General features: G+C 36.0%; 4 non-coding genes across 4 annotated transcripts; all 4 read left to right on the top strand.

The window, feature by feature from the left end:
• The first annotated feature begins 1,860 nt into the window (after window positions 1-1,860).
• On the top strand, window positions 1,861-1,942 carry Trnas-gcu (transfer RNA serine (anticodon GCU)). The gene has a single exon. It is a non-coding gene; the product is annotated as a tRNA-Ser (tRNA).
• Window positions 1,943-9,559: 7,617 nt separating this feature from the next.
• Window positions 9,560-9,641, top strand: Trnas-gcu (transfer RNA serine (anticodon GCU)). The gene has a single exon. It is a non-coding gene; the product is annotated as a tRNA-Ser (tRNA).
• A 7,604-nt stretch (window positions 9,642-17,245) lies between these two features.
• On the top strand, window positions 17,246-17,327 carry Trnas-gcu (transfer RNA serine (anticodon GCU)). Its single transcript has one exon. It is a non-coding gene; the product is annotated as a tRNA-Ser (tRNA).
• Window positions 17,328-24,932: 7,605 nt separating this feature from the next.
• Window positions 24,933-25,014, top strand: Trnas-gcu (transfer RNA serine (anticodon GCU)). The gene has a single exon. It is a non-coding gene; the product is annotated as a tRNA-Ser (tRNA).
• Window positions 25,015-27,505: the final 2,491 nt, after the last annotated feature.

Here is a 27,505-nt window from a genome sequence, read left to right as displayed (position 1 = left end):
GTTGTTTGTGAATCAAATCCTGAGATCAAAGCGAAAAATACAGAAAACTTACAATTGTATAATAGAAAGTATACCTTTAGAATGACACAAAAGAATCAAACCCCACCGTGACCAATTGAAGAAATACTATATATCCCAAAATTGATAGCAAATTGTATGACCTCTATTCATATACACCACAATTATTTTACAGGCTCATCTAAAGTTTAATTTTCGAGAACCAGCCTCCGTTTCCTTCCGGAGCAGGATATCAAGTTTGGAAACATGTAATCACTGGAAATGTGTAAATTTGCCTTTTAAGAGCACATATTGTATGGATTAACGAAAAATTGAAACAAAATAAATTCCATTTTTAATATGGCAATGTCATGTCAGAGGTCAAAACTTTTCGGCACTTTTGGGTGGGATCGCAGGGGTGGTTCAGGATGTATTTTTCACAGGGAGCGCAAAGAAGACCGCAAGCTGACTGTGGGATTTAGCAGCTAGTGAGGGCCAGGGAGACAAACACTCATTTTTGTCTGGGGGTGGGGAAGGGTGATGCCGGCGGTGGGGTGGGAAACACGGGGAGGCTTGTCCACCTGATCACTGTCGAACGTTCCAATGCTATATCATTACATGCCACATTGTTTTTCTTTTGCTTGTATCATGTCCTTGACAAATTGTTTTCTGTACCTTTAAATTCTCTACAATAATTGATACAGTGCCAAAGAAAAGAACTTAATATTTTACATGCATGTATCAACTTCTATATAGGATCTCAACAAAATACATGGCTTAAGGGTGAAAGTAATGTTACCTTGACCTTTTGTTCTATTTCACTTTAGCTGCATGTACATTTGACATTTTATTATTGCTAGAACGGTGTAGAAGGTCCAAATTAGCACCAAAAAAAGCCGTCATTGAAGCGTGAAAAGTAAATTACATTGACCCACATTTTATATATGAAATCAGATACATATTTACTGAATGTGCCTTTTATTTATATTTTTGTGCCTGAAGATAAATGATAATTTGATGTTATGAATTTAAAATTAAAAACAAAAAACAAAAACCAAATAAAAGTGATTAGCAGAGCGTGGTTTCGATCCACGGACCTCTGGGTTATGGGCCCAGCACGCTTCCACTGCGCCACTCTGCTGTTAGTTGTTATTGTTGTTGTTATAGGGTTTAACGCCATTTTTCAACACAAGATAGGCTATACATGGCGGCCAGTATTAATGGTGGAGGAAGAACCCGGGAAAACCCCGGAAAGAACCACCGACCCACGAGAAGCTACCGGCAAGCTTTCTCACATGTCCACACTGGCCGAGCCCGAGACTCGAACCCACGCAGACAGAGGTGAGATGGCAGTGATCCGTGACGGAGAGCGCTTTAGACCACTCGGCCACTCGGCTCTGCTGTTAGAAAACATTGATTTTTATAACTTTAAAAAAAATGGAACTGATATTCACTTATCTGATGTAATACTTACCGAAGAGATGAATTACAACGAATGTTCGTACGAGTTTTTTCCCTTGCCTAACAATCCATTGATATGAACATGCTTGCTCACTAAGGGACCGACCATGTATTTGTTTCTGTTTATTGGGTGGGTAGGTGGGTAATGTTGAGTTTTCTCCCAGCCAGGAGAATTGTTTTAATTTACCTGAAGATATATATTTCTTCTTTTAAAGAATATCATGCACTAGGTTCTTTATGTGCACATCAGTTAGAGCTAGGATGGTTCGATGGTTAGAATTTTTTTCTGTCTGAAAAAGACATATATTGAATCGTGAATATCAGACAAAAGTTGTGTGTGGTTTAGGCCAGGTAGCTATAGATCACTCCCTACATAAATAGTGTACTCATCAAAATACACCGGACGAGGTGGCCGAGTGGTTAAGGCGATGGACTGCTAATCCATTGGGGTCTCCCCGCGTGGGTTCGAATCCCATCTTCGTCGATATACATTTTATCTGATGTGTAGAACTTTTAGTTATGACTACAAACCGTATTCATCAATATTGTAATGTGATATCGTCACGTCAGAAAGAAAACACGCCTAATGATGTCTCCATGATTTTTTTTGGTGGTTTGTGTCTTGAATGGACTGACGTTTTGTGCATGTTTGTGACAGGTTTGTGTATTGACCTGTTCCGGCTGCATTTTATAATCGAGTTGTACTTTTTGTGCGTGTGGAACATTTTATCTCCCACAGGAGAAAAAAAAAACAACAACATTTCTTGGCATTGAAATAAAGTCCCAGTAGTGCTAACATGCATGCGGGAAGTGTAGCCAAATATCAATGCCGCGAATCGGCCGATTAGCAGAAACATTTAGGGTTGCGAGCAAGGCAAAAGGGATCAAGTTAAGGTTTGGGAGGGTAAGGGGTGAGTTGTTTCCAAAACGGCACCAAAGCACACGCGTATGTGTCTGTTTACTAGAAGTGTGTGTAATACCCATTAAAACGATGGTCAAATTTTAAGTAACAGGAGACTGTACGTTTGTATACTCGGATAGTCTTGGACAACAATCTACAATTGCGGTTAATGTTAAGAAGGTCAAAGAAACTGATGTTATCAGAAGTGTAGAAGAAATGACGGGGAAAATGTTCGTTTATGTAGCTGTCCTTTCACCTGTTCATACTTTAAGTACCTGTGTACCAAACTGATTAAAATCAGATCTCCGCTGTTACCAAATGAAGATCTGACAGCGATCGCTTAGAAGGCATATTCTGGTACCTATGCTATTACCATAATTGCTAATTTTATCAACCAGTCAGATGAGGTCTAATATCTTTGCGTTTTGAGAAAGAGCACCGTGGGTGAAAAGGATGAATGTGTATCGAACGATTTGATTCACTTTCAGATTTTTTGAAAGTTGCATTTCCATTGGCTAATTTAATGGTCACCTGAATGTCATTCTTCAGTGGTCGTCGTCACATCTTCACGTAGGACAGCGGAGATCTGATTTTATCAGATTGGTGTCTATGTTGACCGGGGTATAGATATTCCTCTTCATATTCTTTCTAATTTCTACTTATTTCTTCTTCTAAAAGGTACACAGGTACATAAAGTATGAACATGTGAACGTAATACCTTCCAGATGTATAGCGCACAAGCAATGGACTCTCTCCAGTTCACTTATATTCTGAGGGCTAGGGTTAAATTAAGTTTCACAATAATACAACGTTCATGGAATCGCGGTAGTTTCATGGAAAATATAATTTGTGAGCCGACTAATTCCATACCTGTGTACTCCAATATTAATAAAACCAATAACGTACTTGCAAGTTTATCTTTAACCTCTTTAAGTTTTGTATATAATCTGCTATACTTAGACACGTTAACACCAAAATGTCTACATAACTGCTGTTTCTGGAGCACTCTCAAAATCCAAGAACCATTTTCACTTGTTTCGTTTGTAGTCAGACGACTTTTCGGTGAACACAACGATCTTAGGTTTCTAGAAGTTATATCCAAATGCCGACTTTATGGAGTGCACGTTGCATATAAAACAGTATCTGATCCACTAATACCGTGTGCAACAATTGTGGAGACCAATACGAGTTATAGCACTACCTTGGTAGGTGGTTACAATAGCTGCAATTGATCAGCATAACAAACACATACGTATCGATGATATTGCTATTCGAGAGCTTCATAATTACAGTTGATAGCAATATTTACGATCTTTGGAGATCAAGAGAGAATGGTACTATGCGAACTATGGCAGTGCAGGATGGATTATATCTTAAATTCCTCCAAATTATATATTGGTATGCAAAATATTTTGTTATGCATGTACATCATTATGAGATCGATCCTAAAATAACTACATGCAACGAAGAAATTAGGCACTTACTTAAATTAGATAATGTTTGTAATGATGAATAGGTATGTAGAGTGAAATCTATTATTATTGAGGGAAAGAGTAAAATATTTTAGTGAACAACTCACTTAGTGGATAATGCAAAATATAAAAGTAAGAATTCTCGCTCCTATACAGTACGAAGAGAAAGAAAGAAAGTTTCCAAGAATTGTATAGATGTCAAGACAAAATGATTCTATTTTCTGTAAAATTTACCGCTAAAGATTCATTTGATATCAATACATAGGAAGAACTCGAACAACAATGAAGTGACTAAGAAATAAGATTGTTTTGAGGTGTTATACCGAGATTTTAATCCAGTTTGGTGATTGAAAGTGACGCAAATAGCAAATACTTTCCAAATCCTGAAAAATATCAACAAAAGCGAAATGTTATTAATGAATCCATTGATGACTTTGGCTCACTTGTTTCAAATGAAAATCAAATATTAAAATACATTTATAAGTTTTATTGTATTTTGTAATTATCGAACACAGTTGATGAGAGTTGTAAAGAATCAGTTTTAATCTTGGTAAATTCATCCGTACCTGCTGATGATACGTATTTGAGTATTGTCATACAAGGGTTGATAAAATACATGCAGCTATAAATATAATGTCTAAAATTAGATATTTTGATCTGGTTAAATCGATAAAGTAGTTGTATTTTACAACGTTTTAAATTATGAATATGATAACCTGTTAGAGATTTTTTCTTCTTCAGATCGTTAACAAGGAATCAATTACGTCATGGGCAGTGAGATTTGATACAATATCATTTTTTACAACACCAAGAGCGACTAAAGAAGCTGGAAATATTGGCGACCTATGAGACTATTTAATGTAGATGATACTATTTTGACAAGGGTTATGGCTCATGGTTTGAAATGGGTATTACCCAAAATTATGCCTCTAATTCAGACATGCTCTATAGTTTGAAGGGATATTGCTGATACAACATTCACTGTAGGAGATGTCATTGCTATGACCTAGAGGGACAACATCGAGGGATATACCTTAAAAATTGATAAAAGCAACGTTTTTGACAGAGTCAAAAGTTTGTCTCATTCACATAAATTTTGGATTTGGTCAAATTTTTATTCAGCCGATATTAAAGACAGTGTTAAATGCAGTGTGCATCTAACACCATTCTTTCCGATTAAAACTTCTCTCTGATAAGGCTGTTCTCTATCGGTAATGCTGTATATAATACCAGTTGAACGTTAAGGGTGATACTAGAGTGGCAAATGTATTTTTTCTAGTGAGTAAATGTTTCCAAAACAAAATACCCTACTCCAAAAGGAAACAGCGGCTGGTTTACGGAAAATCAAGCTACTTAAAAGCGAGTAAAACATTTGTGCTATACATGAACAGAAGTCATACAATTTAGTATCACCTCTGTGTAATAAGTTTTAATTTTAGACAAAGTGTTATTCTAACTGAGCTCCAGCACTAGTTCCCAAAATTAAGATAACGTGATCACAATGTTGAAATTGGAGCTGTCTGCAGAATTCAACAGAGACTGCCTGATGAATTAAATAAAAGTTCCGTTTGTTTTCTTTATTCCCTTTTGAACCAGATCCTTTACAATATAAACCAAGTACAATAAATGATTGATTAATAGATTCTTTCTTTGCTAATGTCATGGTTGTACCATCGGCATGTTGAAAGACTTTACTTGTACTGCTAGACAATAGAAATAGAGCAACATTGACATAATAATTTATAATTATAGCGAGCCCTAAATGTTCCGCTTCAAATAAATATAGTATAGTTAGTATAGGGCAACTTTGGAGGACTGAATGTTTAATTGAAAAGGCTTTCATTAAATGCATTTAACACTGTTTCTAATTTCAATATAAAATATTTGTATCCATTAAATAAAACTGTCAGCAAACCCGAATTGTCGTAAAAGAGATACCAGTATGAATGGTTGACTCTGTGAAAAGCTTTTTCTTGATCAGTTTCATCACCTCTTTCTTCACCATCTGCACCCTGTATTACTTCATCAACCTCGTGTTCATCATCTTCTACAACTTGAATCCCCAATCTGTCTTCCTTTGTGGCAACGTTAGCAATTCGGTAATTAATTTCTTCAATTTAATCATTTAGCATGTAACATCTTTAGGCAGTTGTATTTCTTAAGTCATATTTCCCACATGAACACAAATAAAGAAAATTTCCACAATTGTCAGAGCTTTGCCTTTTGTACTTCCTAGGAACATGACGCTGTTTCCAACACTTGTGGCACACGAAATCTGTGCAATCTGTCATCATGCGACCCGGGTCAAGACAAAAAGAGCGCACCTTCACTTGATTATCATGCAATAACTTAACGAACTAATGGTCACTTACAGTTTGATGCTTCCGACTGTAGGGCTAAGATTTTATCTCTTTTGGAAAACTGTATTTTACATAATATTACAAATCTATGTTCTTAACCTAAGTACTAGAAAAGATGTAAAACCAGCAAGTATTGTAAAATGTAACAAATAATTTCTCTAGAATACGAAATAAAACATGAAATAACAAATAATAAATATTTAAAAAATAACAAACAATCAAAATTAAATATCCAAAACAAAAATGCGTCACGTCTGTCACACGATTTCTAGGGTAGTATCTATCCTGAATGGGAGATAGGAATTCCACTCCGTATTCTCTTATCTTGATACCTATCTCTTCGTCGGAAACGTGTGCAGGTAGGCGAGGTATTTACACAGTAATAGTGTCAGAATATGGGGAAGTACAGTCATAGTTATCACTGCCAATTCCACTTTAGATTATACTCTTTATTTGGCAACGTAACCTCATACAAATTTGAAACTTTCGGCACAACTACATAGAAAGACATTTTGTTTTTTCGTTGACTGATTGGATCGTGAAAGTTGTTATGTCCTAAGCATAGGTAGGGCGTATTTCTAAAGCTAGTCACATGATCACATCTATTCATTCCGCGCTGACGTAGATTTCTTGTGACCAGAGATTCATACTCCAAAACTCTCTTCAGTCAGTTTGTCTTTCGATGTCAATGCGTCTCACAAATAACTGAATGTCCAATTTGCCGTAATTATAGACAGGGTAGCTTGAATCGAACAACACATTGCAGATAGCTCTCGATCGGATTATGCAAAGTCACATATTGTTTCATTGAGAAAGACACATTTCCTTGTTTAAAATAATCCGATATCGAGTAGTAGAAAATAATTGATACATCTTATTTATGACAATGATATATGGGCGTGTTTGGGATTTAAGGCAGTCATAAAGTCTAGTACACCCCGGTAAAACATTTTATGGAAACAACAACACTAACCTCTTAGCTGCATTAGTTGACTACCTAATCAATTGTTTATAATGAACGTTCTAGTTCCATTAGTTGCCTCCCTTGGTTCGACAAAAGAAAAACGATTGACCCCCTCCTGCAACAATTGAATAAATGGCGAATCCGAAAGGAGGATTGCGTTTTACTAAGGAGCATATATCAGATGGGACTTTCACAACCAAATGTGCCATTCTTCTTAATTTATTATTATTATTATTATTATTATTATTATTATTATTATTATTATTATTATACTCTTGATAACTGTTTATCTACTGTTCTAAATATGAAGTTGAAAGGGACTTATTTTTCATGTCCTTAAATAAGCAGCACTTAAATGTCCTCCATATGTTTCACAGACAAATGTTTTTGTGCATGGGAACAAATTTGATATAATGTCAACATGAATATCGATGTTTCTGGCTGTATTTGAACAACCTCTCTTTTTAAATTCTGATAATTCATGTGGTTGTAAAATATTCATGTTCACATAACTTATAAAGGCAGGAATTGTTTGTGTTTAGGACGTTGTTTGTGAATCAAATCCTGAGATCAAAGCGAAAAATACAGAAAACTTACAATTGTATAATAGAAAGTATACCTTTAGAATGACACAAAAGAATCAAACCCCACCGTGACCAATTGAAGAAATACTATATATCCCAAAATTGATAGCAAATTGTATGACCTCTATTCATATACACCACAATTATTTTACAGGCTCATCTAAAGTTTAATTTTCGAGAACCAGCCTCCGTTTCCTTCCGGAGCAGGATATCAAGTTTGGAAACATGTAATCACTGGAAATGTGTAAATTTGCCTTTTAAGAGCACATATTGTATGGATTAACGAAAAATTGAAACAAAATAAATTCCATTTTTAATATGGCAATGTCATGTCAGAGGTCAAAACTTTTCGGCACTTTTGGGTGGGATCGCAGGGGTGGTTCAGTATGTATTTTTCACAGGGAGCGCAAAGAAGACCGCAAGCTGACTGTGGGATTTAGCAGCTAGTGAGGGCCAGGGAGACAAACACTCATTTTTGTCTGGGGGTGGGGAAGGGTGATGCCGGCGGTGGGGTGGGAAACACGGGGAGGCTTGTCCACCTGATCACTGTCGAACGTTCCAATGCTATATCATTACATGCCACATTGTTTTTCTTTTGCTTGTATCATGTCCTTGACAAATTGTTTTCTGTACCTTTAAATTCTCTACAATAATTGATACAGTGCCAAAGAAAAGAACTTAATATTTTACATGCATGTATCAACTTCTATATAGGATCTCAACAAAATACATGGCTTAAGGGTGAAAGTAATGTTACCTTGACCTTTTGTTCTATTTCACTTTAGCTGCATGTACATTTGACATTTTATTATTGCTAGAACGGTGTAGAAGGTCCAAATTAGCACCAAAAAAAGCCGTCATTGAAGCGTGAAAAGTAAATTACATTGACCCACATTTTATATATGAAATCAGATACATATTTACTGAATGTGCCTTTTATTTATATTTTTGTGCCTGAAGATAAATGATAATTTGATGTTATGAATTTAAAATTAAAAACAAAAAACAAAAACCAAATAAAAGTGATTAGCAGAGCGTGGTTTCGATCCACGGACCTCTGGGTTATGGGCCCAGCACGCTTCCACTGCGCCACTCTGCTGTTAGTTGTTATTGTTGTTGTTATAGGGTTTAACGCCATTTTTCAACACAAGATAGGCTATACATGGCGGCCAGTATTAATGGTGGAGGAAGAACCCCGGAAAACCCCGGAAAGAACCACCGACCCACGAGAAGCTACCGGCAAGCTTTCTCACATGTCCACACTGGCCGAGCCCGAGACTCGAACCCACGCAGACAGAGGTGAGATGGCAGTGATCCGTGACGGAGAGCGCTTTAGACCACTCGGCCACTCGGCTCTGCTGTTAGAAAACATTGATTTTTATAACTTTAAAAAAAATGGAACTGATATTCACTTATCTGATGTAATACTTACCGAAGAGATGAATACAACGAATGTTCGTACGAGTTTTTTCCCTTGCCTAACAATCCATTGATATGAACATGCTTGCTCACTAAGGGACCGACCATGTATTTGTTTCTGTTTATTGGGTGGGTAGGTGGGTAATGTTGAGTTTTCTCCCAGCCAGGAGAATTGTTTTAATTTACCTGAAGATATATATTTCTTCTTTTAAAGAATATCATGCACTAGGTTCTTTATGTGCACATCAGTTAGAGCTAGGATGGTTCGATGGTTAGAATTTTTTTCTGTCTGAAAAAGACATATATTGAATCGTGAATATCAGACAAAAGTTGTGTGTGGTTTAGGCCAGGTAGCTATAGATCACTCCCTACATAAATAGTGTACTCATCAAAATACACCGGACGAGGTGGCCGAGTGGTTAAGGCGATGGACTGCTAATCCATTGGGGTCTCCCCGCGTGGGTTCGAATCCCATCTTCGTCGATATACATTTTATCTGATGTGTAGAACTTTTAGTTATGACTACAAACCGTATTCATCAATATTGTAATGTGATATCGTCACGTCAGAAAGAAAACACGCCTAATGATGTCTCCATGATTTTTTTTGGTGGTTTGTGTCTTGAATGGACTGACGTTTTGTGCATGTTTGTGACAGGTTTGTGTATTGACCTGTTCCGGCTGCATTTTATAATCGAGTTGTACTTTTTGTGCGTGTGGAACATTTTATCTCCCACAGGAGAAAAAAAAAACAACAACATTTCTTGGCATTGAAATAAAGTCCCAGTAGTGCTAACATGCATGCGGGAAGTGTAGCCAAATATCAATGCCGCGAATCGGCCGATTAGCAGAAACATTTAGGGTTGCGAGCAAGGCAAAAGGGATCAAGTTAAGGTTTGGGAGGGTAAGGGGTGAGTTGTTTCCAAAATTCCAAAACGGCACCAAAGCACATGCGTATGTGTCTGTTTACTAGAAGTGTGTGTAATACCCATTAAAACGATGGTCAAATTTTAAGTAACAGGAGACTGTACGTTTGTATACTCGGATAGTCTTGGACAACAATCTACAATTGCGGTTAATGTTAAGAAGGTCAAAGAAACTGATGTTATCAGAAGTGTAGAAGAAATGACGGGGAAAATGTTCGTTTATGTAGCTGTCCTTTCACCTGTTCATACTTTAAGTACCTGTGTACCAAACTGATTAAAATCAGATCTCCGCTGTTACCAAATGAAGATCTGACAGCGATCGCTTAGAAGGCATATTCTGGTACCTATGCTATTACCATAATTGCTAATTTTATCAACCAGTCAGATGAGGTCTAATATCTTTGCGTTTTGAGAAAGAGCACCGTGGGTGAAAAGGATGAATGTGTATCGAACGATTTGATTCACTTTCAGATTTTTTGAAAGTTGCATTTCCATTGGCTAATTTAATGGTCACCTGAATGTCATTCTTCAGTGGTCGTCGTCACATCTTCACGTAGGACAGCGGAGATCTGATTTTATCAGATTGGTGTCTATGTTGACCGGGGTATAGATATTCCTCTTCATATTCTTTCTAATTTCTACTTATTTCTTCTTCTAAAAGGTACACAGGTACATAAAGTATGAACATGTGAACGTAATACCTTCCAGATGTATAGCGCACAAGCAATGGACTCTCTCCAGTTCACTTATATTCTGAGGGCTAGGGTTAAATTAAGTTTCACAATAATACAACGTTCATGGAATCGCGGTAGTTTCATGGAAAATATAATTTGTGAGCCGACTAATTCCATACCTGTGTACTCCAATATTAATAAAACCAATAACGTACTTGCAAGTTTATCTTTAACCTCTTTAAGTTTTGTATATAATCTGCTATACTTAGACACGTTAACACCAAAATGTCTACATAACTGCTGTTTCTGGAGCACTCTCAAAATCCAAGAACCATTTTCACTTGTTTCGTTTGTAGTCAGACGACTTTTCGGTGAACACAACGATCTTAGGTTTCTAGAAGTTATATCCAAATGCCGACTTTATGGAGTGCACGTTGCATATAAAACAGTATCTGATCCACTAATACCGTGTGCAACAATTGTGGAGACCAATACGAGTTATAGCACTACCTTGGTAGGTGGTTACAATAGCTGCAATTGATCAGCATAACAAACACATACGTATCGATGATATTGCTATTCGAGAGCTTCATAATTACAGTTGATAGCAATATTTACGATCTTTGGAGATCAAGAGAGAATGGTACTATGCGAACTATGGCAGTGCAGGATGGATTATATCTTAAATTCCTCCAAATTATATATTGGTATGCAAAATATTTTGTTATGCATGTACATCATTATGAGATCGATCCTAAAATAACTACATGCAACGAAGAAATTAGGCACTTACTTAAATTAGATAATGTTTGTAATGATGAATAGGTATGTAGAGTGAAATCTATTATTATTGAGGGAAAGAGTAAAATATTTTAGTGAACAACTCACTTAGTGGATAATGCAAAATATAAAAGTAAGAATTCTCGCTCCTATACAGTACGAAGAGAAAGAAAGAAAGTTTCCAAGAATTGTATAGATGTCAAGACAAAATGATTCTATTTTCTGTAAAATTTACCGCTAAAGATTCATTTGATATCAATACATAGGAAGAACTCGAACAACAATGAAGTGACTAAGAAATAAGATTGTTTTGAGGTGTTATACCGAGATTTTAATCCAGTTTGGTGATTGAAAGTGACGCAAATAGCAAATACTTTATAAAAAAATCCTGAAAAATATCAACAAAAGCGAAATGTTATTAATGAATCCATTGATGACTTTGGCTCACTTGTTTCAAATGAAAATCAAATATTAAAATACATTTATAAGTTTTATTGTATTTTGTAATTATCGAGCACAGATGATGAGAGTTGTAAAGAATCAGTTTTAATCTTGGTAAATTCATCCGTACCTGCTGATGATACGTATTTGAGTAGGGTCATACAAGGGTTGATAAAATACATGCAGCTATAAATATAATGTCTAAAATTAGATATTTTGGTCTGGTTAAATCGATAAAGTAGTTGTATTTTACAACGTTTTAAATTATGAATATGATAACCTGTTAGAGATTTTTTCTTCTTCAGATCGTTAACAAGGAATCAATTACGTCATGGACAGTGAGATTTGATACAATATCATTTTTTACAACACCAAGAGCGACTAAAGAAGCTGGAAATATTGGCGACCTATGAGACTATTTAATGTAGATGATACTATTTTGACGAGGGTTATGGCTCATGGTTTGAAATGGGTATTACCCAAAATTATGCCTCTAATTCAGACATGCTCTATAGTTTGAAGGGATATTGCTAATACAACATTCACTGTAGGAGATGTCATTGCTATGACCTAGAGGGACAACATCGAGGGATATACCTTAAAAATTGATAAAAGCAACGTTTTTGACAGAGTCAAAAGTTTGTCTCATTCACATAAATTTTGGATTTGGTCAAATTTTTATTCAGCCGATATTAAAGACAGTGTTAAATGCAGTGTGCATCTAACACCATTCTTTCCGATTAAAACTTCTCTCTGATAAGGCTGTTCTCTATCGGTAATGCTATATATAATACCAGTTGAACGTTAAGGGTGATACTAGAGTGGCAAATGTATTTTTTCTAGTGAGTAAATGTTTCCAAAACAAAATACCCTACTCCAAAAGGAAACAGCGGCTGGTTTACGGAAAATCAAGCTACTTAAAAGCGAGTAAAACATTTGTGCTATACATGAACAGAAGTCATACAATTTAGTATCACCTCTGTGTAATAAGTTTTAATTTTAGACAAAGTGTTATTCTAACTGAGCTCCAGCACTAGTTCCCAAAATTAAGATAACGTGATCACAATGTTGAAATTGGAGCTGTCTGCAGAATTCAACAGAGACTGCCTGATGAATTAAATAAAAGTTCCGTTTGTTTTCTTTATTCCCTTTTGAACCAGATCCTTTACAATATAAACCAAGTACAATAAATGATTGATTAATAGATTCTTTCTTTGCTAATGTCATGGTTGTACCATCGGCATGTTGAAAGACTTTACTTGTACTGCTAGACAATAGAAATAGAGCAACATTGACATAATAATTTATAATTATAGCGAGCCCTAAATGTTCCGCTTCAAATAAATATAGTATAGTTAGTATAGGGCAACTTTGGAGGACTGAATGTTTAATTGAAAAGGCTTTCATTAAATGCATTTAACACTGTTTCTAATTTCAATATAAAATATTTGTATCCATTAAATAAAACTGTCACCAAAACCGAATTGTCGTAAAAGAGATACCAGTATGAATGGTTGACTCTGTGAAAAGCTTTTTCTTGATCAGTTTCATCACCTCTTTCTTCACCATCTGCACCCTGTATTACTTCATCAACCTCGTGTTCATCATCTTCTACAACTTGAATCCCCAATCTGTCTTCCTTTGTGGCAACGTTAGCAATTCGGTAATTAATTTCTTCAATTTAATCATTTAGCATGTAACATCTTTAGGCAGTTGTATTTCTTAAGTCATATTTCCCACATGAACACAAATAAAGAAAATTTCCACAATTGTCAGAGCTTTGCCTTTTGTACTTCCTAGGAACATGACGCTGTTTCCAACACTTGTGGCACACGAAATCTGTGCAATCTGTCATCATGCGACCCGGGTCAAGACAAAAAGAGCGCACCTTCACTTGATTATCATGCAATAACTTAACGAACTAATGGTCACTTACAGTTTGATGCTTCCGACTGTAGGGCTAAGATTTTATCTCTTTTGGAAAACTGTATTTTACATAATATTACAAATCTATGTTCTTAACCTAAGTACTAGAAAAGATGTAAAACCAGCAAGTATTGTAAAATGTAACAAATAATTTCTCTAGAATACGAAATAAAACATGAAATAACAAATAATAAATATTTAAAAAATAACAAACAATCAAAATTAAATATCCAAAACAAAAATGCGTCACGTCTGTCACACGATTTCTAGGGTAGTATCTATCCTGAATGGGAGATAGGAATTCCACTCCGTATTCTCTTATCTTGATACCTATCTCTTCGTCGGAAACGTGTGCAGGTAGGCGAGGTATTTACACAGTAATAGTGTCAGAATATGGGGAAGTACAGTCATAGTTATCACTGCCAATTCCACTTTAGATTATACTCTTTATTTGGCAACGTAACCTCATACAAATTTGAAACTTTCGGCACAACTACATAGAAAGACATTTTGTTTTTTCGTTGACTGATTGGATCGTGAAAGTTGTTATGTCCTAAGCATAGGTAGGGCGTATTTCTAAAGCTAGTCACATGATCACATCTATTCATTCCGCGCTGACGTAGATTTCTTGTGACCAGAGATTCATACTCCAAAACTCTCTTCAGTCAGTTTGTCTTTCGATGTCAATGCGTCTCACAAATAACTGAATGTCCAATTTGCCGTAATTATAGACAGGGTAGCTTGAATCGAACAACACATTGCAGATAGCTCTCGATCGGATTATGCAAAGTCACATATTGTTTCATTGAGAAAGACACATTTCCTTGTTTAAAATAATCCGATATCGAGTAGTAGAAAATAATTGATACATCTTATTTATGACAATGATATATGGGCGTGTTTGGGATTTAAGGCAGTCATAAAGTCTAGTACACCCCGGTAAAACATTTTATGGAAACAACAACACTAACCTCTTAGCTGCATTAGTTGACTACCTAATCAATTGTTTATAATGAACGTTCTAGTTCCATTAGTTGCCTCCCTTGGTTCGACAAAAGAAAAACGATTGACCCCCTCCTGCAACAATTGAATAAATGGCGAATCCGAAAGGAGGATTGCGTTTTACTAAGGAGCATATATCAGATGGGACTTTCACAACCAAATGTGCCATTCTTCTTAATTTATTATTATTATTATTATTATTATTATACTCTTGATAACTGTTTATCTACTGTTCTAAATATGAAGTTGAAAGGGACTTATTTTTCATGTCCTTAAATAAGCAGCACTTAAATGTCCTCCATATGTTTCACAGACAAATGTTTTTGTGCATGGGAACAAATTTGATATAATGTCAACATGAATATCGATGTTTCTGGCTGTATTTGAACAACCTCTCTTTTTAAATTCTGATAATTCATGTGGTTGTAAAATATTCATGTTCACATAACTTATAAAGGCAGGAATTGTTTGTGTTTAGGACGTTGTTTGTGAATCAAATCCTGAGATCAAAGCGAAAAATACAGAAAACTTACAATTGTATAATAGAAAGTATACCTTTAGAATGACACAAAAGAATCAAACCCCACCGTGACCAATTGAAGAAATACTATATATCCCAAAATTGATAGCAAATTGTATGACCTCTATTCATATACACCACAATTATTTTACAGGCTCATCTAAAGTTTAATTTTCGAGAACCAGCCTCCGTTTCCTTCCGGAGCAGGATATCAAGTTTGGAAACATGTAATCACTGGAAATGTGTAAATTTGCCTTTTAAGAGCACATATTGTATGGATTAACGAAAAATTGAAACAAAATAAATTCCATTTTTAATATGGCAATGTCATGTCAGAGGTCAAAACTTTTCGGCACTTTTGGGTGGGATCGCAGGGGTGGTTCAGTATGTATTTTTCACAGGGAGCGCAAAGAAGACCGCAAGCTGACTGTGGGATTTAGCAGCTAGTGAGGGCCAGGGAGACAAACACTCATTTTTGTCTGGGGGTGGGGAAGGGTGATGCCGGCGGTGGGGTGGGAAACACGGGGAGGCTTGTCCACCTGATCACTGTCGAACGTTCCAATGCTATATCATTACATGCCACATTGTTTTTCTTTTGCTTGTATCATGTCCTTGACAAATTGTTTTCTGTACCTTTAAATTCTCTACAATAATTGATACAGTGCCAAAGAAAAGAACTTAATATTTTACATGCATGTATCAACTTCTATATAGGATCTCAACAAAATACATGGCTTAAGGGTGAAAGTAATGTTACCTTGACCTTTTGTTCTATTTCACTTTAGCTGCATGTACATTTGACATTTTATTATTGCTAGAACGGTGTAGAAGGTCCAAATTAGCACCAAAAAAAGCCGTCATTGAAGCGTGAAAAGTAAATTACATTGACCCACATTTTATATATGAAATCAGATACATATTTACTGAATGTGCCTTTTATTTATATTTTTGTGCCTGAAGATAAATGATAATTTGATGTTATGAATTTAAAATTAAAAACAAAAAACAAAAACCAAATAAAAGTGATTAGCAGAGCGTGGTTTCGATCCACGGACCTCTGGGTTATGGGCCCAGCACGCTTCCACTGCGCCACTCTGCTGTTAGTTGTTATTGTTGTTGTTATAGGGTTTAACGCCATTTTTCAACACAAGATAGGCTATACATGGCGGCCAGTATTAATGGTGGAGGAAGAACCCCGGAAAACCCCGGAAAGAACCACCGACCCACGAGAAGCTACCGGCAAGCTTTCTCACATGTCCACACTGGCCGAGCCCGAGACTCGAACCCACGCAGACAGAGGTGAGATGGCAGTGATCCGTGACGGAGAGCGCTTTAGACCACTCGGCCACTCGGCTCTGCTGTTAGAAAACATTGATTTTTATAACTTTAAAAAAATGGAACTGATATTCACTTATCTGATGTAATACTTACCGAAGAGATGAATACAACGAATGTTCGTACGAGTTTTTTCCCTTGCCTAACAATCCATTGATATGAACATGCTTGCTCACTAAGGGACCGACCATGTATTTGTTTCTGTTTATTGGGTGGGTAGGTGGGTAATGTTGAGTTTTCTCCCAGCCAGGAGAATTGTTTTAATTTACCTGAAGATATATATTTCTTCTTTTAAAGAATATCATGCACTAGGTTCTTTATGTGCACATCAGTTAGAGCTAGGATGGTTCGATGGTTAGAATTTTTTTCTGTCTGAAAAAGACATATATTGAATCGTGAATATCAGACAAAAGTTGTGTGTGGTTTAGGCCAGGTAGCTATAGATCACTCCCTACATAAATAGTGTACTCATCAAAATACACCGGACGAGGTGGCCGAGTGGTTAAGGCGATGGACTGCTAATCCATTGGGGTCTCCCCGCGTGGGTTCGAATCCCATCTTCGTCGATATACATTTTATCTGATGTGTAGAACTTTTAGTTATGACTACAAACCGTATTCATCAATATTGTAATGTGATATCGTCACGTCAGAAAGAAAACACGCCTAATGATGTCTCCATGATTTTTTTTGGTGGTTTGTGTCTTGAATGGACTGACGTTTTGTGCATGTTTGTGACAGGTTTGTGTATTGACCTGTTCCGGCTGCATTTTATAATCGAGTTGTACTTTTTGTGCGTGTGGAACATTTTATCTCCCACAGGAGAAAAAAAAAACAACAACATTTCTTGGCATTGAAATAAAGTCCCAGTAGTGCTAACATGCATGCGGGAAGTGTAGCCAAATATCAATGCCGCGAATCGGCCGATTAGCAGAAACATTTAGGGTTGCGAGCAAGGCAAAAGGGATCAAGTTAAGGTTTGGGAGGGTAAGGGGTGAGTTGTTTCCAAAATTCCAAAACGGCACCAAAGCACATGCGTATGTGTCTGTTTACTAGAAGTGTGTGTAATACCCATTAAAACGATGGTCAAATTTTAAGTAACAGGAGACTGTACGTTTGTATACTCGGATAGTCTTGGACAACAATCTACAATTGCGGTTAATGTTAAGAAGGTCAAAGAAACTGATGTTATCAGAAGTGTAGAAGAAATGACGGGGAAAATGTTCGTTTATGTAGCTGTCCTTTCACCTGTTCATACTTTAAGTACCTGTGTACCAAACTGATTAAAATCAGATCTCCGCTGTTACCAAATGAAGATCTGACAGCGATCGCTTAGAAGGCATATTCTGGTACCTATGCTATTACCATAATTGCTAATTTTATCAACCAGTCAGATGAGGTCTAATATCTTTGCGTTTTGAGAAAGAGCACCGTGGGTGAAAAGGATGAATGTGTATCGAACGATTTGATTCACTTTCAGATTTTTTGAAAGTTGCATTTCCATTGGCTAATTTAATGGTCACCTGAATGTCATTCTTCAGTGGTCGTCGTCACATCTTCACGTAGGACAGCGGAGATCTGATTTTATCAGATTGGTGTCTATGTTGACCGGGGTATAGATATTCCTCTTCATATTCTTTCTAATTTCTACTTATTTCTTCTTCTAAAAGGTACACAGGTACATAAAGTATGAACATGTGAACGTAATACCTTCCAGATGTATAGCGCACAAGCAATGGACTCTCTCCAGTTCACTTATATTCTGAGGGCTAGGGTTAAATTAAGTTTCACAATAATACAACGTTCATGGAATCGCGGTAGTTTCATGGAAAATATAATTTGTGAGCCGACTAATTCCATACCTGTGTACTCCAATATTAATAAAACCAATAACGTACTTGCAAGTTTATCTTTAACCTCTTTAAGTTTTGTATATAATCTGCTATACTTAGACACGTTAACACCAAAATGTCTACATAACTGCTGTTTCTGGAGCACTCTCAAAATCCAAGAACCATTTTCACTTGTTTCGTTTGTAGTCAGACGACTTTTCGGTGAACACAACGATCTTAGGTTTCTAGAAGTTATATCCAAATGCCGACTTTATGGAGTGCACGTTGCATATAAAACAGTATCTGATCCACTAATACCGTGTGCAACAATTGTGGAGACCAATACGAGTTATAGCACTACCTTGGTAGGTGGTTACAATAGCTGCAATTGATCAGCATAACAAACACATACGTATCGATGATATTGCTATTCGAGAGCTTCATAATTACAGTTGATAGCAATATTTACGATCTTTGGAGATCAAGAGAGAATGGTACTATGCGAACTATGGCAGTGCAGGATGGATTATATCTTAAATTCCTCCAAATTATATATTGGTATGCAAAATATTTTGTTATGCATGTACATCATTATGAGATCGATCCTAAAATAACTACATGCAACGAAGAAATTAGGCACTTACTTAAATTAGATAATGTTTGTAATGATGAATAGGTATGTAGAGTGAAATCTATTATTATTGAGGGAAAGAGTAAAATATTTTAGTGAACAACTCACTTAGTGGATAATGCAAAATATAAAAGTAAGAATTCTCGCTCCTATACAGTACGAAGAGAAAGAAAGAAAGTTTCCAAGAATTGTATAGATGTCAAGACAAAATGATTCTATTTTCTGTAAAATTTACCGCTAAAGATTCATTTGATATCAATACATAGGAAGAACTCGAACAACAATGAAGTGACTAAGAAATAAGATTGTTTTGAGGTGTTATACCGAGATTTTAATCCAGTTTGGTGATTGAAAGTGACGCAAATAGCAAATACTTTATAAAAAAATCCTGAAAAATATCAACAAAAGCGAAATGTTATTAATGAATCCATTGATGACTTTGGCTCACTTGTTTCAAATGAAAATCAAATATTAAAATACATTTATAAGTTTTATTGTATTTTGTAATTATCGAGCACAGATGATGAGAGTTGTAAAGAATCAGTTTTAATCTTGGTAAATTCATCCGTACCTGCTGATGATACGTATTTGAGTAGGGTCATACAAGGGTTGATAAAATACATGCAGCTATAAATATAATGTCTAAAATTAGATATTTTGGTCTGGTTAAATCGATAAAGTAGTTGTATTTTACAACGTTTTAAATTATGAATATGATAACCTGTTAGAGATTTTTTCTTCTTCAGATCGTTAACAAGGAATCAATTACGTCATGGACAGTGAGATTTGATACAATATCATTTTTTACAACACCAAGAGCGACTAAAGAAGCTGGAAATATTGGCGACCTATGAGACTATTTAATGTAGATGATACTATTTTGACGAGGGTTATGGCTCATGGTTTGAAATGGGTATTACCCAAAATTATGCCTCTAATTCAGACATGCTCTATAGTTTGAAGGGATATTGCTGATACAACATTCACTGTAGGAGATGTCATTGCTATGACCTAGAGGGACAACATCGAGGGATATACCTTAAAAATTGATAAAAGCAACGTTTTTGACAGAGTCAAAAGTTTGTCTCATTCACATAAATTTTGGATTTGGTCAAATTTTTATTCAGCCGATATTAAAGACAGTGTTAAATGCAGTGTGCATCTAACACCATTCTTTCCGATTAAAACTTCTCTCTGATAAGGCTGTTCTCTATCGGTAATGCTATATATAATACCAGTTGAACGTTAAGGGTGATACTAGAGTGGCAAATGTATTTTTTCTAGTGAGTAAATGTTTCCAAAACAAAATACCCTACTCCAAAAGGAAACAGCGGCTGGTTTACGGAAAATCAAGCTACTTAAAAGCGAGTAAAACATTTGTGCTATACATGAACAGAAGTCATACAATTTAGTATCACCTCTGTGTAATAAGTTTTAATTTTAGACAAAGTGTTATTCTAACTGAGCTCCAGCACTAGTTCCCAAAATTAAGATAACGTGATCACAATGTTGAAATTGGAGCTGTCTGCAGAATTCAACAGAGACTGCCTGATGAATTAAATAAAAGTTCCGTTTGTTTTCTTTATTCCCTTTTGAACCAGATCCTTTACAATATAAACCAAGTACAATAAATGATTGATTAATAGATTCTTTCTTTGCTAATGTCATGGTTGTACCATCGGCATGTTGAAAGACTTTACTTGTACTGCTAGACAATAGAAATAGAGCAACATTGACATAATAATTTATAATTATAGCGAGCCCTAAATGTTCCGCTTCAAATAAATATAGTATAGTTAGTATAGGGCAACTTTGGAGGACTGAATGTTTAATTGAAAAGGCTTTCATTAAATGCATTTAACACTGTTTCTAATTTCAATATAAAATATTTGTATCCATTAAATAAAACTGTCACCAAACCCGAATTGTCGTAAAAGAGATACCAGTATGAATGGTTGACTCTGTGAAAAGCTTTTTCTTGATCAGTTTCATCACCTCTTTCTTCACCATCTGCACCCTGTATTACTTCATCAACCTCGTGTTCATCATCTTCTACAACTTGAATCCCCAATCTGTCTTCCTTTGTGGCAACGTTAGCAATTCGGTAATTAATTTCTTCAATTTAATCATTTAGCATGTAACATCTTTAGGCAGTTGTATTTCTTAAGTCATATTTCCCACATGAACACAAATAAAGAAAATTTCCACAATTGTCAGAGCTTTGCCTTTTGTACTTCCTAGGAACATGACGCTGTTTCCAACACTTGTGGCACACGAAATCTGTGCAATCTGTCATCATGCGACCCGGGTCAAGACAAAAAGAGCGCACCTTCACTTGATTATCATGCAATAACTTAACGAACTAATGGTCACTTACAGTTTGATGCTTCCGACTGTAGGGCTAAGATTTTATCTCTTTTGGAAAACTGTATTTTACATAATATTACAAATCTATGTTCTTAACCTAAGTACTAGAAAAGATGTAAAACCAGCAAGTATTGTAAAATGTAACAAATAATTTCTCTAGAATACGAAATAAAACATGAAATAACAAATAATAAATATTTAAAAAATAACAAACAATCAAAATTAAATATCCAAAACAAAAATGCGTCACGTCTGTCACACGATTTCTAGGGTAGTATCTATCCTGAATGGGAGATAGGAATTCCACTCCGTATTCTCTTATCTTGATACCTATCTCTTCGTCGAAAACGTGTGCAGGTAGGCGAGGTATTTACACAGTAATAGTGTCAGAATATGGGGAAGTACAGTCATAGTTATCACTGCCAATTCCACTTTAGATTATACTCTTTATTTGGCAACGTAACCTCATACAAATTTGAAACTTTCGGCACAACTACATAGAAAGACATTTTGTTTTTTCGTTGACTGATTGGATCGTGAAAGTTGTTATGTCCTAAGCATAGGTAGGGCGTATTTCTAAAGCTAGTCACATGATCACATCTATTCATTCCGCGCTGACGTAGATTTCTTGTGACCAGAGATTCATACTCCAAAACTCTCTTCAGTCAGTTTGTCTTTCGATGTCAATGCGTCTCACAAATAACTGAATGTCCAATTTGCCGTAATTATAGACAGGGTAGCTTGAATCGAACAACACATTGCAGATAGCTCTCGATCGGATTATGCAAAGTCACATATTGTTTCATTGAGAAAGACACATTTCCTTGTTTAAAATAATCCGATATCGAGTAGTAGAAAATAATTGATACATCTTATTTATGACAATGATATATGGGCGTGTTTGGGATTTAAGGCAGTCATAAAGTCTAGTACACCCCGGTAAAACATTTTATGGAAACAACAACACTAACCTCTTAGCTGCATTAGTTGACTACCTAATCAATTGTTTATAATGAACGTTCTAGTTCCATTAGTTGCCTCCCTTGGTTCGACAAAAGAAAAACGATTGACCCCCTCCTGCAACAATTGAATAAATGGCGAATCCGAAAGGAGGATTGCGTTTTACTAAGGAGCATATATCAGATGGGACTTTCACAACCAAATGTGCCATTCTTCTTAATTTATTATTATTATTATTATTATTATTATACTCTTGATAACTGTTTATCTACTGTTCTAAATATGAAGTTGAAAGGGACTTATTTTTCATGTCCTTAAATAAGCAGCACTTAAATGTCCTCCATATGTTTCACAGACAAATGTTTTTGTGCATGGGAACAAATTTGATATAATGTCAACATGAATATCGATGTTTCTGGCTGTATTTGAACAACCTCTCTTTTTAAATTCTGATAATTCATGTGGTTGTAAAATATTCATGTTCACATAACTTATAAAGGCAGGAATTGTTTGTGTTTAGGACGTTGTTTGTGAATCAAATCCTGAGATCAAAGCGAAAAATACAGAAAACTTACAATTGTATAATAGAAAGTATACCTTTAGAATGACACAAAAGAATCAAACCCCACCGTGACCAATTGAAGAAATACTATATATCCCAAAATTGATAGCAAATTGTATGACCTCTATTCATATACACCACAATTATTTTACAGGCTCATCTAAAGTTTAATTTTCGAGAACCAGCCTCCGTTTCCTTCCGGAGCAGGATATCAAGTTTGGAAACATGTAATCACTGGAAATGTGTAAATTTGCCTTTTAAGAGCACATATTGTATGGATTAACGAAAAATTGAAACAAAATAAATTCCATTTTTAATATGGCAATGTCATGTCAGAGGTCAAAACTTTTCGGCACTTTTGGGTGGGATCGCAGGGGTGGTTCAGTATGTATTTTTCACAGGGAGCGCAAAGAAGACCGCAAGCTGACTGTGGGATTTAGCAGCTAGTGAGGGCCAGGGAGACAAACACTCATTTTTGTCTGGGGGTGGGGAAGGGTGATGCCGGCGGTGGGGTGGGAAACACGGGGAGGCTTGTCCACCTGATCACTGTCGAACGTTCCAATGCTATATCATTACATGCCACATTGTTTTTCTTTTGCTTGTATCATGTCCTTGACAAATTGTTTTCTGTACCTTTAAATTCTCTACAATAATTGATACAGTGCCAAAGAAAAGAACTTAATATTTTACATGCATGTATCAACTTCTATATAGGATCTCAACAAAATACATGGCTTAAGGGTGAAAGTAATGTTACCTTGACCTTTTGTTCTATTTCACTTTAGCTGCATGTACATTTGACATTTTATTATTGCTAGAACGGTGTAGAAGGTCCAAATTAGCACCAAAAAAAGCCGTCATTGAAGCGTGAAAAGTAAATTACATTGACCCACATTTTATATATGAAATCAGATACATATTTACTGAATGTGCCTTTTATTTATATTTTTGTGCCTGAAGATAAATGATAATTTGATGTTATGAATTTAAAATTAAAAACAAGAAACAAAAACCAAATAAAAGTGATTAGCAGAGCGTGGTTTCGATCCACGGACCTCTGGGTTATGGGCCCAGCACGCTTCCACTGCGCCACTCTGCTGTTAGTTGTTATTGTTGTTGTTATAGGGTTTAACGCCATTTTTCAACACAAGATAGGCTATACATGGCGGCCAGTATTAATGGTGGAGGAAGAACCCCGGAAAACCCCGGAAAGAACCACCGACCCACGAGAAGCTACCGGCAAGCTTTCTCACATGTCCACACTGGCCGAGCCCGAGACTCGAACCCACGCAGACAGAGGTGAGATGGCAGTGATCCGTGACGGAGAGCGCTTTAGACCACTCGGCCACTCGGCTCTGCTGTTAGAAAACATTGATTTTTATAACTTTAAAAAAAATGGAACTGATATTCACTTATCTGATGTAATACTTACCGAAGAGATGAATACAACGAATGTTCGTACGAGTTTTTTCCCTTGCCTAACAATCCATTGATATGAACATGCTTGCTCACTAAGGGACCGACCATGTATTTGTTTCTGTTTATTGGGTGGGTAGGTGGGTAATGTTGAGTTTTCTCCCAGCCAGGAGAATTGTTTTAATTTACCTGAAGATATATATTTCTTCTTTTAAAGAATATCATGCACTAGGTTCTTTATGTGCACATCAGTTAGAGCTAGGATGGTTCGATGGTTAGAATTTTTTTCTGTCTGAAAAAGACATATATTGAATCGTGAATATCAGACAAAAGTTGTGTGTGGTTTAGGCCAGGTAGCTATAGATCACTCCCTACATGAATAGTGTACTCATCAAAATACACCGGACGAGGTGGCCGAGTGGTTAAGGCGATGGACTGCTAATCCATTGGGGTCTCCCCGCGTGGGTTCGAATCCCATCTTCGTCGATATACATTTTATCTGATGTGTAGAACTTTTAGTTATGACTACAAACCGTATTCATCAATATTGTAATGTGATATCGTCACGTCAGAAAGAAAACACGCCTAATGATGTCTCCATGATTTTTTTTGGTGGTTTGTGTCTTGAATGGACTGACGTTTTGTGCATGTTTGTGACAGGTTTGTGTATTGACCTGTTCCGGCTGCATTTTATAATCGAGTTGTACTTTTTGTGCGTGTGGAACATTTTATCTCCCACAGGAGAAAAAAAAAACAACAACATTTCTTGGCATTGAAATAAAGTCCCAGTAGTGCTAACATGCATGCGGGAAGTGTAGCCAAATATCAATGCCGCGAATCGGCCGATTAGCAGAAACATTTAGGGTTGCGAGCAAGGCAAAAGGGATCAAGTTAAGGTTTGGGAGGGTAAGGGGTGAGTTGTTTCCAAAATTCCAAAACGGCACCAAAGCACATGCGTATGTGTCTGTTTACTAGAAGTGTGTGTAATACCCATTAAAACGATGGTCAAATTTTAAGTAACAGGAGACTGTACGTTTGTATACTCGGATAGTCTTGGACAACAATCTACAATTGCGGTTAATGTTAAGAAGGTCAAAGAAACTGATGTTATCAGAAGTGTAGAAGAAATGACGGGGAAAATGTTCGTTTATGTAGCTGTCCTTTCACCTGTTCATACTTTAAGTACCTGTGTACCAAACTGATTAAAATCAGATCTCCGCTGTTACCAAATGAAGATCTGACAGCGATCGCTTAGAAGGCATATTCTGGTACCTATGCTATTACCATAATTGCTAATTTTATCAACCAGTCAGATGAGGTCTAATATCTTTGCGTTTTGAGAAAGAGCACCGTGGGTGAAAAGGATGAATGTGTATCGAACGATTTGATTCACTTTCAGATTTTTTGAAAGTTGCATTTCCATTGGCTAATTTAATGGTCACCTGAATGTCATTCTTCAGTGGTCGTCGTCACATCTTCACGTAGGACAGCGGAGATCTGATTTTATCAGATTGGTGTCTATGTTGACCGGGGTATAGATATTCCTCTTCATATTCTTTCTAATTTCTACTTATTTCTTCTTCTAAAAGGTACACAGGTACATAAAGTATGAACATGTGAACGTAATACCTTCCAGATGTATAGCGCACAAGCAATGGACTCTCTCCAGTTCACTTATATTCTGAGGGCTAGGGTTAAATTAAGTTTCACAATAATACAACGTTCATGGAATCGCGGTAGTTTCATGGAAAATATAATTTGTGAGCCGACTAATTCCATACCTGTGTACTCCAATATTAATAAAACCAATAACGTACTTGCAAGTTTATCTTTAACCTCTTTAAGTTTTGTATATAATCTGCTATACTTAGACACGTTAACACCAAAATGTCTACATAACTGCTGTTTCTGGAGCACTCTCAAAATCCAAGAACCATTTTCACTTGTTTCGTTTGTAGTCAGACGACTTTTCGGTGAACACAACGATCTTAGGTTTCTAGAAGTTATATCCAAATGCCGACTTTATGGAGTGCACGTTGCATATAAAACAGTATCTGATCCACTAATACCGTGTGCAACAATTGTGGAGACCAATACGAGTTATAGCACTACCTTGGTAGGTGGTTACAATAGCTGCAATTGATCAGCATAACAAACACATACGTATCGATGATATTGCTATTCGAGAGCTTCATAATTACAGTTGATAGCAATATTTACGATCTTTGGAGATCAAGAGAGAATGGTACTATGCGAACTATGGCAGTGCAGGATGGATTATATCTTAAATTCCTCCAAATTATATATTGGTATGCAAAATATTTTGTTATGCATGTACATCATTATGAGATCGATCCTAAAATAACTACATGCAACGAAGAAATTAGGCACTTACTTAAATTAGATAATGTTTGTAATGATGAATAGGTATGTAGAGTGAAATCTATTATTATTGAGGGAAAGAGTAAAATATTTTAGTGAACAACTCACTTAGTGGATAATGCAAAATATAAAAGTAAGAATTCTCGCTCCTATACAGTACGAAGAGAAAGAAAGAAAGTTTCCAAGAATTGTATAGATGTCAAGACAAAATGATTCTATTTTCTGTAAAATTTACCGCTAAAGATTCATTTGATATCAATACATAGGAAGAACTCGAACAACAATGAAGTGACTAAGAAATAAGATTGTTTTGAGGTGTTATACCGAGATTTTAATCCAGTTTGGTGATTGAAAGTGACGCAAATAGCAAATACTTTATAAAAAAATCCTGAAAAATATCAACAAAAGCGAAATGTTATTAATGAATCCATTGATGACTTTGGCTCACTTGTTTCAAATGAAAATCAAATATTAAAATACATTTATAAGTTTTATTGTATTTTGTAATTATCGAGCACAGATGATGAGAGTTGTAAAGAATCAGTTTTAATCTTGGTAAATTCATCCGTACCTGCTGATGATACGTATTTGAGTA

The sequence above is a fragment of the Sinohyriopsis cumingii genome, unplaced genomic scaffold, assembly GCF_028554795.1.
Source record: "Sinohyriopsis cumingii isolate HCF-2022 unplaced genomic scaffold, ASM2855479v2 utg000646l, whole genome shotgun sequence".
Lineage (NCBI taxonomy): Eukaryota > Metazoa > Mollusca > Bivalvia > Unionida > Unionidae > Sinohyriopsis > Sinohyriopsis cumingii.
Note: the sequence above shows the minus strand (reverse complement) of the source record. Positions and strands in the feature narration are given on the sequence as shown.